Source organism: Phascolarctos cinereus, unplaced genomic scaffold (genome assembly GCF_003287225.1).
Source record: "Phascolarctos cinereus isolate Bilbo 61053 unplaced genomic scaffold, phaCin_HiC Scaffold_4;HRSCAF=312, whole genome shotgun sequence".
NCBI classification, from domain to species: Eukaryota; Metazoa; Chordata; class Mammalia; order Diprotodontia; family Phascolarctidae; genus Phascolarctos; species Phascolarctos cinereus.
Genome location: NW_027555847.1, coordinates 45,848,297 through 45,860,337, shown reverse-complemented (window position 1 = coordinate 45,860,337; position 12,041 = coordinate 45,848,297).

Genomic DNA, 12,041 nt, shown 5'->3' with positions numbered 1-12,041 from the left:
GTGTTCTTTTTGAGGGCAGGGCTAATTCTTTTTCATTTTTGTTTTATCTCCAGGTGCCTTATACATGCTATGTGCCTAATAAAGATCTGTTGTTGTGTTGAAAAAAATACAATTCAAACTAAAATATAGGTGTAGTGCAGATAATCTTTCAGTATCCTCATCCCAATTTTCACCCCCACTCCCACTCCCACTGATAAGGCAGGTCCCCAGAGCTTGGCTATGTCTCCTTCTCTGGATTCTAGGAATAACTGGAGAATGATGAGTACTGAGTCTATGAAGCTATTGGCTTGAGCCCTCACCAGTGTGCTTCCTCTCAAGATTATCAGTTGAGAATTAATTTAGTCAACCAGCCTGCAGCAACTTTTTAGAAAGAGATATTTACTAGATATTACTGTACCAGTACAGTAAGCGTAGCTTATACAAAATATTCCTCCACAAGGCTATGAAATTGAGTAATGTGCAGGAATGCTTACGGGTACTTAACTTCCATGACCCTGAATCTAAGATGAAGCAATTATGAGTAATTTGAATATTATCATCCAGTTAGTCTGAGGGAAGTTGGCTGGACGATGTTGATGGAAGGAAGTTGGCATGCTTTGTTAAGCTCTTAGACTTGTTGGAAATGCTGGAATAAGTAGAACACACATACCATTTGGTGCCAGGGGAAAAAAAGGAGATAGCAGTCTGACAATTCTCTCAACCAAACTTGATCTTAATGACAGAGAACTATTCAAAGATGAGAGAAATATATTCTTGTTCTTGACTCCTGCATAAATTCTTAGTGGGCCAGAGGACATCCAGAGAATCAGTCAGTCAATAAACATTTATTAAGCACCTTCAAGATTCCAGATACTATGATAAGCCCTAGAGAGACAAAGAAAGTTGGGAGGGAACTGATCCCTGATCTCAAGAAGCTCAGTGTCTAATGGGAGAGACAATTACATATAAACAGACCATGTACAGGATAAATTGTAGGTAACCAAGACAGGGAAAGCATTAGCATTAAGGGAGATTAGGAAGGACCTCTTGCAGAAGGTGCAATTTTAGCTGAGTCATGAAGGAAGCCAGAGAATCCAGGAGGTATAGATTAGGAGGGAGAGAATTCCGGGGACGAGGGAAAAATGGTGAAAATGCACAAATCAAGAGGAACTGCGTGGAGGTAGTGCTGAATCACAGAGTACTTAGTGGGGCATAAGTTGTAAATAGACCTGAAAGGTGGGGGAAACCAATTATTGGAGGTAATGAAGAGCAAATGGAGCAGGGGTGGAGAACCTGCATCCTCGAGGCCACATGTGGTCCTCTAGGTCCTCAAGTGTGGCCCTTTGACTCAGTCCAAACTTCACAGAACAAATCTCCTTAATAAAAGGATTTGTTCTGTAAAACTCTGACTCAGCCAAAAGGCCACACCCAAGGACCTAGAAGGCCACATGTGGCCTCGAGGCCTCAGGTTCCCCATCCCTGAATGGAGGGTCACGGTAGAATCACATTCATCTAGTCTAGCATATTAGCTGGTACCTTGCTATGACAAGGACTCACTGAATGCCCACTCCCACTATACCAAGATGGTAAGTGACAGAGAGGTTTTTCCTCTGTGAAAAGAAGCTACTCTCCACAGCTCCCAGCCCTTCTGAACTAAGGAGAAATATAAGAATGGTGAGAACAGCCTAAGGAATGAAGGTTAATACGGTGAGTTGCAGAGCCAAAAGAGGTGTTATGGCAGGTGCCACCTGCGAGCAGCAGCAGAGAGGCCCTCGGTGCTAACTGTTGTAGAATCATGAGGAACAGTGTCTACCCTTAGCTTCCCTTAGTGACCTTAAATCAGCAAGGTTATGGTCGTCTCTGGAGAAGGGTTGTTTATTGGCAGTTGTCAAAATCATCATACATCTTCAGCTGGAAAGGCCATCTAGTTCAACCCTCTTCTTTTATAGAGAAGAATAACTGAACCCAGGGAGTTTTAGTGACTTGCTCAGTGTCACTAAAGTAGCAAGAGGGAGGAACTAAGATTTATAAGGAAAGCATGGGGGGAGGGATAGTTTTCAACAGAGGGACCAAGAAGAGACACAAACCTGGCCCTCCCCAAAATGAAAGTCTTCCCTAAAGCCCCAATGCATTCAGTCTGCCAATAGATCGTGTCAGTGGTGAATGAGATCAGGAAAGAGGAGAGCCTGGAATGGGCTATGCTAGGGGTAGGGGTGGGTTGGGGAGGACAGCAGTGTGAATGCCTAGTTGTCCCATGTTGTGATAGATGATACATGGGTACCTTCTCATCCGTGGCCTGCCGTAGGGGTGGTTTTGGAAGCAGCACTGTTCCCAGGATATAGGCTTTGCCTAAGCCCAACTGAAGCTATCCCCATCCCCAAGGACTGTCCTTGTCTGGAATGTGTTATTTATTGAGGATATTGGCTTCTGGCAAAGGTAATGAGGGCACTGGAGTTTTGTGCCTCTGCTTAGACGCAGCAGAAGACAAGAATGGGAACATCACGGGAAGCTGCTTCCAGACTTCCAGCACCAGGAGTCCCAAGGCATGGGGCTGAGAATTAGGATTCTTTCATTACAACTAAAACCAAGTAAAAAAAAAAATGTAGATGTGAATTGAACCAACATTAACAAAAGCATAAAGTCCCATGACGATTCATCTTTGGAGTAATTTTGAACAACCAACTATCATCATTTTTGATATGTGTATGTTAAGCCCTATAGTGACATGCTAAAAATATGTTAAGAAATTTAAAAAAATAATATGGCTGTGGCTTGAACCAGCTTTAGATCATTATACTATTGTTTCCAAAATGAGTTATTAGATTCTAAAGTTTTCAGAGCTAGAAGGGACCTTAGCAACAACTAGTCCAGTGTTTTATTCCACAGATGAGGGAACTGAGTCCCAAAAAGGGATATCACTTTGCCAAGGTCATACAATTGAAACTCAACCCATGGATTCTGACTCTAAGTGCTGGTACAGAATCAGCACTTAATACAGATTTATTAATTGAATTGTATAAAACCAAATCTCTTTTTTATTATTGAATCAAATCTGTTGTTTCAAATCCCACTCACATCACTAAGCAGGTTACGCCATAAAGTTATTGTTGTTCAGTCATTTCATTTACATCCAACCCTTCATGTCACCATCTGGGGTTTTCTTATCAAAAATAATGTAGTGATTTGCCATTTCCTTCTCTGGCTCATTTTACAGATGAGGAAATGAAGCAAGCAGGGTTAAGTGACTTGCCCAAGGTCACACAGCTAGTAAGTGTCTGAGACCAGATTTGAATACAGGAAGATGAGTCCTCCTGCCTCCAGGCCCAGCACTCTATCCACTGAGCCAACTAGCTGTCCCATGGTATAGGGAAGATCTTTTAATTTCTAGTAAGTTCAATATAGATAGATATAACCCACAAAATAAAAGGTCTTTGGGAGGTCTTTTATAATTTTTATGAGTGTAGAGAGGTCCTGAGACCAGAAAGTTTGAGAAAAACTGCTAGAAAGTATAGCCTCGACATGATTGTCTGTATCTTTTACTTATTTCTAGTATAACAGGAGGTGATTACAGGAACTCTTGCCTAATTTAATTAGGTTAGATTATGACCCTTTGTCAGAAGAGAGTGTCTCTTGGATATCCTTACTGAACCTTGCTGAGGGACACATTCCTTACTGCTTTGACAACAGGAACTTCTGATCGGTCCCTGTAGCCAGTGTTATGTACAAAGATGATTAATGATTCAGGAGAAACATATTTTTGTTAAGGAACTTTCCCACTCTGTTGTCTATGAGAGTGAATCCCACTCCTTGGGATGGAATGGATGTGTCCCTTGTACCCCTAAGCTGTAGTTCTAGTGGGGAGGAGGTCAAGGAGAAGGGGAGAACTGGCCATCTTTCACTGAACCCCAGGTTCAAATTACTTTGTGATTCCATACCCCTAAAAGTCCCACCAATTAATTTCCCTTTAATATTTACCCAGAAGACAGAATTAACTATACAGAGGAACTTAATGAAAAATCATAGTAAGAAACAGCAATAAAATGTTTACCCATGAAACACTGGGTTTGTGGCCCATAATAAACCCTCTCTCAGTGGGGACAGTGTAAACAGAGAGAATACAATTGGAGAGGCACACACTTAGGACATATGTGTGGCCAGGGCAGACTGATGGAGTGGTGACTAACTCTGCTCAGGCTAGAGAGCTGCTAATGTTTCTGCTTGCACTGCCATTTTTCTCTTTGTCTCTAATGGATGTGCCTGTGCCCTGCTGGCCTCCGAGTGCCTGACGGATGCTTCTTTACTGGACGCTGCTGGACGGGGCTTCAGTGGACACCATCAGACACTATTCTGCCCCACTGGAGTTTGTGCTGGGCATTGCTTACCTGTTGTCTCCCTTCCGGCTTCTGGCTTAGCAGAAATTACCATCTAGGGTTTGGTCATGCTCTTTTAGCCAGCTTTGAGAAAAGGCAGAGATTCTCAATGACCATGAAAAGCCTCTCCCTTAAGAAGATTACATCTGAGGTCTTCCCATAAAATGGGGAAATTTGATAGTATTTTTATTTTGTCTGCTATCAAACCTAGACACAAAGCACTCAAAGGTGTGCAAAAACAGGTGAGCTGATGCCTGAATCCCAAGACCTGTAGACCCTCAACCTAATTGTTAAGGCTGGAAATGTGTATTTTTCAGGATTGCTAGTTACAGACCTGTGCTCATAAAAGGAAACACAAAGAGGAAGGCAGCCAATGACGAGCTCTATAGTATTTGGCTTACTTAGGATAGCCCATATGTCCTGCTGCCATATGTGTGTGCCTCAAGCTGCCATTGCTGCTTCAGGGAAGTGGGGTGGGGAGCCTGAATTTCATACCTTTGCTGAAAATTGAAGGCAAAGAAGCACTGACAAGAAAACTCAATGTAGGGGGCAATGTGGCCTAGATGGTCAAGAGTTATCTTTGAAGTTAGGAAGAACTGAGTTCAAGTCTCACCTCTGACACATGCTGGATATGTGACTCTTGACAAGTCAGTTAAATTTTCAGTGCTCTAAGGTTTGAGGTCTGAGATGTCCTTCAGACCTCAAGTTTCAGAGAAGGTGCCCACCTGCATTGGTAGAAGGAATTTCCTTATCTGGAGTTGTCTGAACCAATGAAATCATTGGACTAGTCCCTATCTTGTCAAATATATCTCTGGAGAACCTTGGAATGTTAGACTACCTGCATTCAAATCCTGCCTCAGATACTAGCTGTGTGATCCTGAGCACGCACTTGCTTAGACTCAATTTTCTCATTTGTAAAATGAGAAGGCAGGTCTCAGTGGCCCCCCAAGGATCTTTCTAACTCTAAGTACGTGATTCTATAAGATCCAAAAGAGAGGGGGATGGGGGCTCACTCTTAGGGGCTATAGAGGGGGAAATTTCCCTGAACACTCTTCTTTGAGTCAGGCCCCAGTCATTGTGGACCAGTCTGGAGCCCCCAGTGTCATTCCTATAAGGGGCTAGCGCATATGTCTCTCAGCAAGGCTAGCATGCATGTCCACCTCTCCGACAAAGTGGTTTGGGGGGCTGGGGCAGATCAAAATGAACAGGGGCTCTCCTGCTCATCCCTGCTATCCTATGCTAATACACTACAAGTTCCATGATGACAGAGACCAGTTTGGATTTAAACTTTGTATTTCCCTTGGGAGTACAACGTTCTACACATAGTAAGCTCTTGACAGTTTCTTTAAAAACATTCATTTGAAATTATTTACCTTGGATCACCCAGTGAGTGTCTTATCCAAGACAGATTAACCAAAGCTCAATTCCAAGTCCAGCAATTTTGCCCTGATGCCCCCTGCTAGACTGAATGGTTCAAACCACCTACATTCCCAGTGACTCCCTGTCAATAAAGAGGGAGTGAAAGAAACACCTGCCTCAGATTTCTCAGCTCTGGTAAGAAACCCACAGGGGAGATACCTCCTTCATCTTTTGCTAGTTACTTGCTGCACATGGGGACAGGAGTTGTAGCCTTAGAAACAGTACCTGCATAGGAACTTTGTGAAACCTAGGTCCAAATCCTGTTCTTGACACATTTTGGTCTTGTAACCATGGGCAACTCACTCAAACTCGGTTTCCTTTAGAAAATGGAAAATACTTAAAGTACCTACCTAACAGAACTGTTGTGAGGATCAAATGAGAAAATGTTTGTCAATTCCTTTCTGAACATGAAAGTACATATTGATGTTCGTTACTAGGTATATTGTGAGAGGCAGCAAAAGAAGTCTTTGTCTTTTAACCTATAAACTGCAACTCCAAGCTCTCAACCCCAAAACACACTGGAAATTTCCAATCAGATTTTCACCTCCCATTAGACTGCTATGATAACCTCCTAATGAGTGTCCTCATCTTTTGTCTCTCTCTCCTCTCCTTAATCTACCTTTCACATAGTTGTCAAATTGATAAACTGACGCACAGGTCTGAGCTCTGGCCAAGAAACTTCAGTGGTCCTCTGGTGTCTCTAGGATAAAATAGCCTCTGTCCCATAGCCTCACCCTCTGATTGGCTGGTTCCTCCCCCAAACTCCATTTAAAGAAAGAGGCCGGGCTAGTCATATCTTCATTCCACTCCATGCTCCACCCTTGATTCTACGGGGCTTTTTCTGCAATGTCCCAGAACCCTCTTCACCCTGGAAGCTCACTCCACCCCTGGTCTCATGAAGGTGCTGGAACTAACTCCAACTGGCTTGAGACAATCAACTGTTACATTTTCCTAGCGTGCAAACAGAGCAAGTCAGGGTTTGATTTGCTGTTTGGCCAATTGTCTGGACTTTAAAAATGCTGAAGAAAATCTTAATGATGCAGATTAAATTTCAAAGCCTGTCTTGTATGTTGTTGCTTCAGTCATGTCTAACTCTTTGTGACCCCATTTGGCAAAAATACTGGAGTGTTTGCCATTTCCTTTTCAAGTTGAGGAAACTGAGGCAAACAGGGTTAAGTGACTTCCCCAAGGTCACATAGCTAATAAGTGTCTGAGGCCAGATTTGAACTCAGGAACATAAGTCTTCCTGACTCCAGGCCCATCATTCTAACCACTCTACCACCTAGCTGCCCAATATGTCTTCCTCACATTTTTTTTTCTTTCTGAAGTAAATATTTATCAGTATTTCCTACACTTCATGAATTTGAAGTAACTTCTGCCTCTTTGGATTGGCTGGTTCCTAGCAGAGCCTCTATTTTCAAGAGGAAGCCTAGGCCAGATATGCCTTCATTCCTCTCCAATCTGCTTTCCTGACTTTCTTGGTCTTTATCTACAATGCTCTGTTCTGATTACCTTCCTCTCTGCTCCAGCCCGTCATCCCTCCCCATACAATTTCTTCTTACATGAAGCTCTGTGACTCGTCTTTCTGCTTATACTACACTTGTATTCCCAAGGCTTAGCACAGTGCCTGACCCGTAGTAACCACTTAGTAAATGTTTGTTGACTTGATTCCTCAAGTAATCTGCCCAAGGTCATCTAATAACTGTCAGTGATAATTAGAACTCAGAGCCTCTGTTCTCACTAGACCATAGGTGGCTCCCATGAATTTAGGAAAGATTTTTTTGGGAACTATAATTAATAGATTCTTCAAGGAGTTTCTAGAGATTTTATAAAGGAAGAAGCTGAGGCAAAGAGATAAAATTACTTACTCCAAATCACATAATGCATTAATGGGCCTTGATGGGGATGAAATCCAGACATGATGGCTTCCAGTCCCAATGCTCTTTACATCGCGAAACTGCTGCTGCAGAGCACTTTTCTCATAAAAAATGCATTTATTGAGGTCCAAAACGCTCTTATCAAGAGTCTATCTTTGTAGACATTAAAGATGAAATAAACTCTTGGAATCTTTTCAGGTTATTCATTTTTTATGTGGTGTAGAGACACAGCTTGGTATAGTAGAGACAGTACTAGACCGGGGTCAAGTGAGACTGGTTTGAAATTCTTCCCTTAACATCAGAGTGAAATCTCTAAAAGTAACTGAGACTCTCCTGGACTCAGTTTCGCCCTAGCTTAAAGTCACTGAGACTCAGTTTCATTATCTGTGAAAGAGAGAATAATTTCTCTAAGACTTAGTCACAACTTAAGATTGTTGTGAAGAACAGGGGAGATTATAAGGTAAAGCTCTTTGTAAACCTTAAAGCTTGAAATATACATATATATAATACATATGTACCCATATTATACATGTATATACACATATGTATATACACAGATATATGCATATGAGTATATATACACATATATTTATAAATGTGTTCCATGATGTCATCACTGCAGGGAATTCCCTCCAGTGATGCAGATATGTCGGTCAGTCAATAAGCATTCATTAAATGCCTACTAAGTGCTGAGTACTATACTAAGTGCTGGGGGTGGAAAAAAGACAAAAAACAGTCCCTGCCCTCCAGGAGCTCACAGTCCCAAGGGGGAGACAGCATGCAAACAGCTCTGAACAAACAAGCTATAAACAGAAAATCAGTTGGAGAAAATCAATGGAGGCATCTACTCTGCAATTTATAATCTTAGAGAGTTACTGTTGTGGGGGGGAGGCACTGTGCTGAGTGCTTTACAAATATTGTCACAACAAACTTGGAAGGTAGGTGCTATTATTATCCCCATTTTATAGTTGAGGAAACTAAGGCAGAGGAAGGTTAAATGACTTACCCAGCCTCTCCTCCCTACCTCTCTACTCCCAGCTAGGAAGTGTCAGAAGTTGGATTTGAACTCCAATCTTCCTGATTCCCCGCAGAGCACTCTATCAGCACTATAACATCTAGCTTCCTGTAAGAGATTAAACAGTTTTCCCAGATTCGCACAAGCGGTATTTGTCAGAAGCAAGATTTGAATACAGGCCTTTCCAAATTTAAGACCTACTCTCTATTCACTACTCTAGGGCAGCCTCTTGCTTGGATACATATCAGGTATTACTGTTGCCTAGTTAACCACTATAATTCCTCTTCAGGAACAAAGAGTTGATGTTTCAGAGCTTGGCTGTGATCAAGCAGTGGGTTGAGGGAAGAGGGAAAAGTCTGGATTGCCCTTGTTCTTTTTCGCTATTAAAGGAAAAGAAGATTGGAGAAGCCAAAAAAAAAATCCCCAATGCTCATAGGGACAGCCAGTGAAGTAGAATTCTTCTGAATTGTGGGTGGGGAGAGTTAATATTCACATACTTTAAACAGGCTTATTTCAGAAAACACTATTCTAATTGGTTATGGGATCACAAGAGGAATTTTTTTTCTTTCCTGCTGAAAGGCAGAAGGAAATGATGAATTAAACACATGAACAAAGCCCTAGGACCTAAGAGAGTCATGTTAATGAGAGACAGATCTTGGGTGTCTGGTGATTTATTGAAAGTGGCTTGTTTCTGGGGATCTGCTCAAAGACACACAATAATGCAATATCCACCAAGCAGAGCTTTGATGAAGCATCAATAATGATTTTATACTATTTTATAAATTGTCTATAAAATTTTATTAACTATAAAAAGTCTGACCATGCCCTTCCCCTGCTCCAAAAGCTTTATTGGCTCCCTATAGAATTCTTCTTTCTTCAAGATACAGCTCAGGCTGTATTTCCTAAGAAACTTCTTTCCTGATCCCTTTAGCTGCTAGTCCTGACCCTCCTGCCTTGTAGTTAACTACTTTGTAATTATTTGCATTTATTCTATTTATAAATATTTTGCATATATTTATATGCATGGTTTCTGATGTATAGTAGAGATTTAATATATGCATATCGATTGAGTGTTCCTAATATGTGACATTTCATCTCCCATCATCATGTCTTTTCCTAGTGCTCCCCATGCCTGAAATGCTCTCCCTTCTCACCTCTGCCTCCTATAGCTCTTAACTCCCTTTAAAGCTCCACTGATTCCTTTACTTGTAATTGTTCTCACACCCTGAAATTGCTTCATATTTATTTTGTGTGTATTTTGTGTTTGCTTTTCTGTTTAAATCTTATTTTTCCATTAGAAGGTAAGCTCCTTGAGGGTAGGGACTGTTTCATTTTTATTTTTGTATCCACTATGGTTAGTATAGTTCCTGGCATATAGTAAACAATGAATGATTATTGAACTGAATTCAGCTGAACCATTAGTCTCCTAGGTACAAGGCATGACAGAGTCTCTGCTCTCAGTGAGTTTAGCTAATGGGATAGGAGCTGCAGCATGAACACAAGTCAAGGTATATGGCACACTGCATCGTGTATGAAGAGACCAGTCAATGAAGTCCATATCGTATTAGCTTTGGGAAATGATGGAAGCTGGATTCTCTCTGAGGTGTCCATCCATTGGTTGGTGAGTACTGAGGGATCCATTTATCCTAATGTTCCCTAGATACCTTTTCAGGAGAGGTGTCACAATGAGATCTGGTTTTGCACATAAGAAATTCTTTATCTTGGAGACCGAAAAAGAAAAAGAAAACCCTTGTCAGAAATATTGATAGTCCAGCAAAGCAAATTCCCACGTTCACCATGTCCAACATTGTGTGTCTGATTCTACATTCTCCAGCGGTAACATCAGCCACATGTACCAACAGAGCCCCTGCAGAAAACTCAGCTGTGTGAAGTATTCACAGAAGATATATGATCTTGGTTATCTGGCGAGGGTGGTGGCTTGGGTCCCCTAAGGGTTTGACTTTCTGCCCTTCAAAGGCATAAAAGATAAGCTAAGTGGTGCAAGTGGATAGAGTGTCAGACTTGGATCAGGAAAACTTTCATTCAAATTCTCCCACAAACACTTTCTGGTTGTGGCATTTAATTTTTCTTAGCTTCAGCTTCCTCATCTGTAAGGAGGGAATAATAAAAGCACCTACCTCACAGGGGCATTGTAAGGATCAAATGAGAAAACATATGTAAAATGCTTTGTAAACCATCAAGAACCATATAAATGATAGCTATTATTGTTATTATTATTATTCTCTACTCGGAGAGAAGGAATTCTAGGGAGACTCCTCAAATATTATTTGCTTCTGATATAAAATACTTGGAAAAGCAGCCCCATTTCCCTCTCTTTCTCAATATCTTCGACCTCTTCTGATAATACCTCCCAGGTACCTTCTACCTTTATATCTATCATCCTATGAACCTCACAATGACACACTGAATCAAGAATTTTATCATTGTGGTTCCACTCACTATGGGTGTAGCTCACAACCCAGTTACACTTTCTTACCATCTATGATTCTTATCTCTGGCATTGTGGTTAAAAAACTGGTCCTGAAGTCGGTGCTTGCTTCTGGTACTAACTGTGAGATGTTGGGAAAGTCACTTAAACTCTGTCAGTCTTAAATTCTTCATCTGTTAAATGGGGATCATGAGAGATCTGGTATCTAGAGTTATTGTAAGCTCAAAAGAGATAAACTGTATAGGGTTTTGCAAATTTGAAAGGTTATATGAATGTCAGAGATGATGAGAAGGGGAGGTACTGGATAGAGGGCTGGTCTTGGAGTCAAGAAAATGTGAGTTCAGGTTCCTACCTCTGCCATTAATACCTATGTGGCCCTGGACAACTTGCTTAATCTCCTAGTATCCCATATGACTCTAAGACTATGTTGTAGCTATATTGCCAATCTGTATGGATGCCAGGAGTTTCTAAATTGGGAGCTCACCACCCCAATGTAGTAATGGGTCCAGATCAAAAATGTATATATAAATTCCAGTTACTTTTTTTTGGTAGCACTCATGGCCTCCTGATTCATGGGCTTTCCAAAAACTGCCCCAAGTTATAAGTACTTTCTAAGCCATGATTTTCTACAAATTATAGCTGAAGAGTCCTCATGGATGTCTTTTACTTGTCAGCCAGTGAGTTCAAAGCAAAGGTATATAATGAGATAAGGCAGCAAAATATTTAGATCTGGAAGGGTCCTTGCATGTCATTATTTTGCAAAAGAAGAAACTGACGCCCAGCCAGATTAAATGGTCTTGTCCAAGGGTTACCCAGTGAATAAATGGGAAATGATAAGTTTTGAACCCAGGTCCTTCTAATCTAAATTCAATGCTCCTCCTATTGTACCATATGGTCTTAGTGAGTTAATAAAACAACAGCCTCCTATTCCC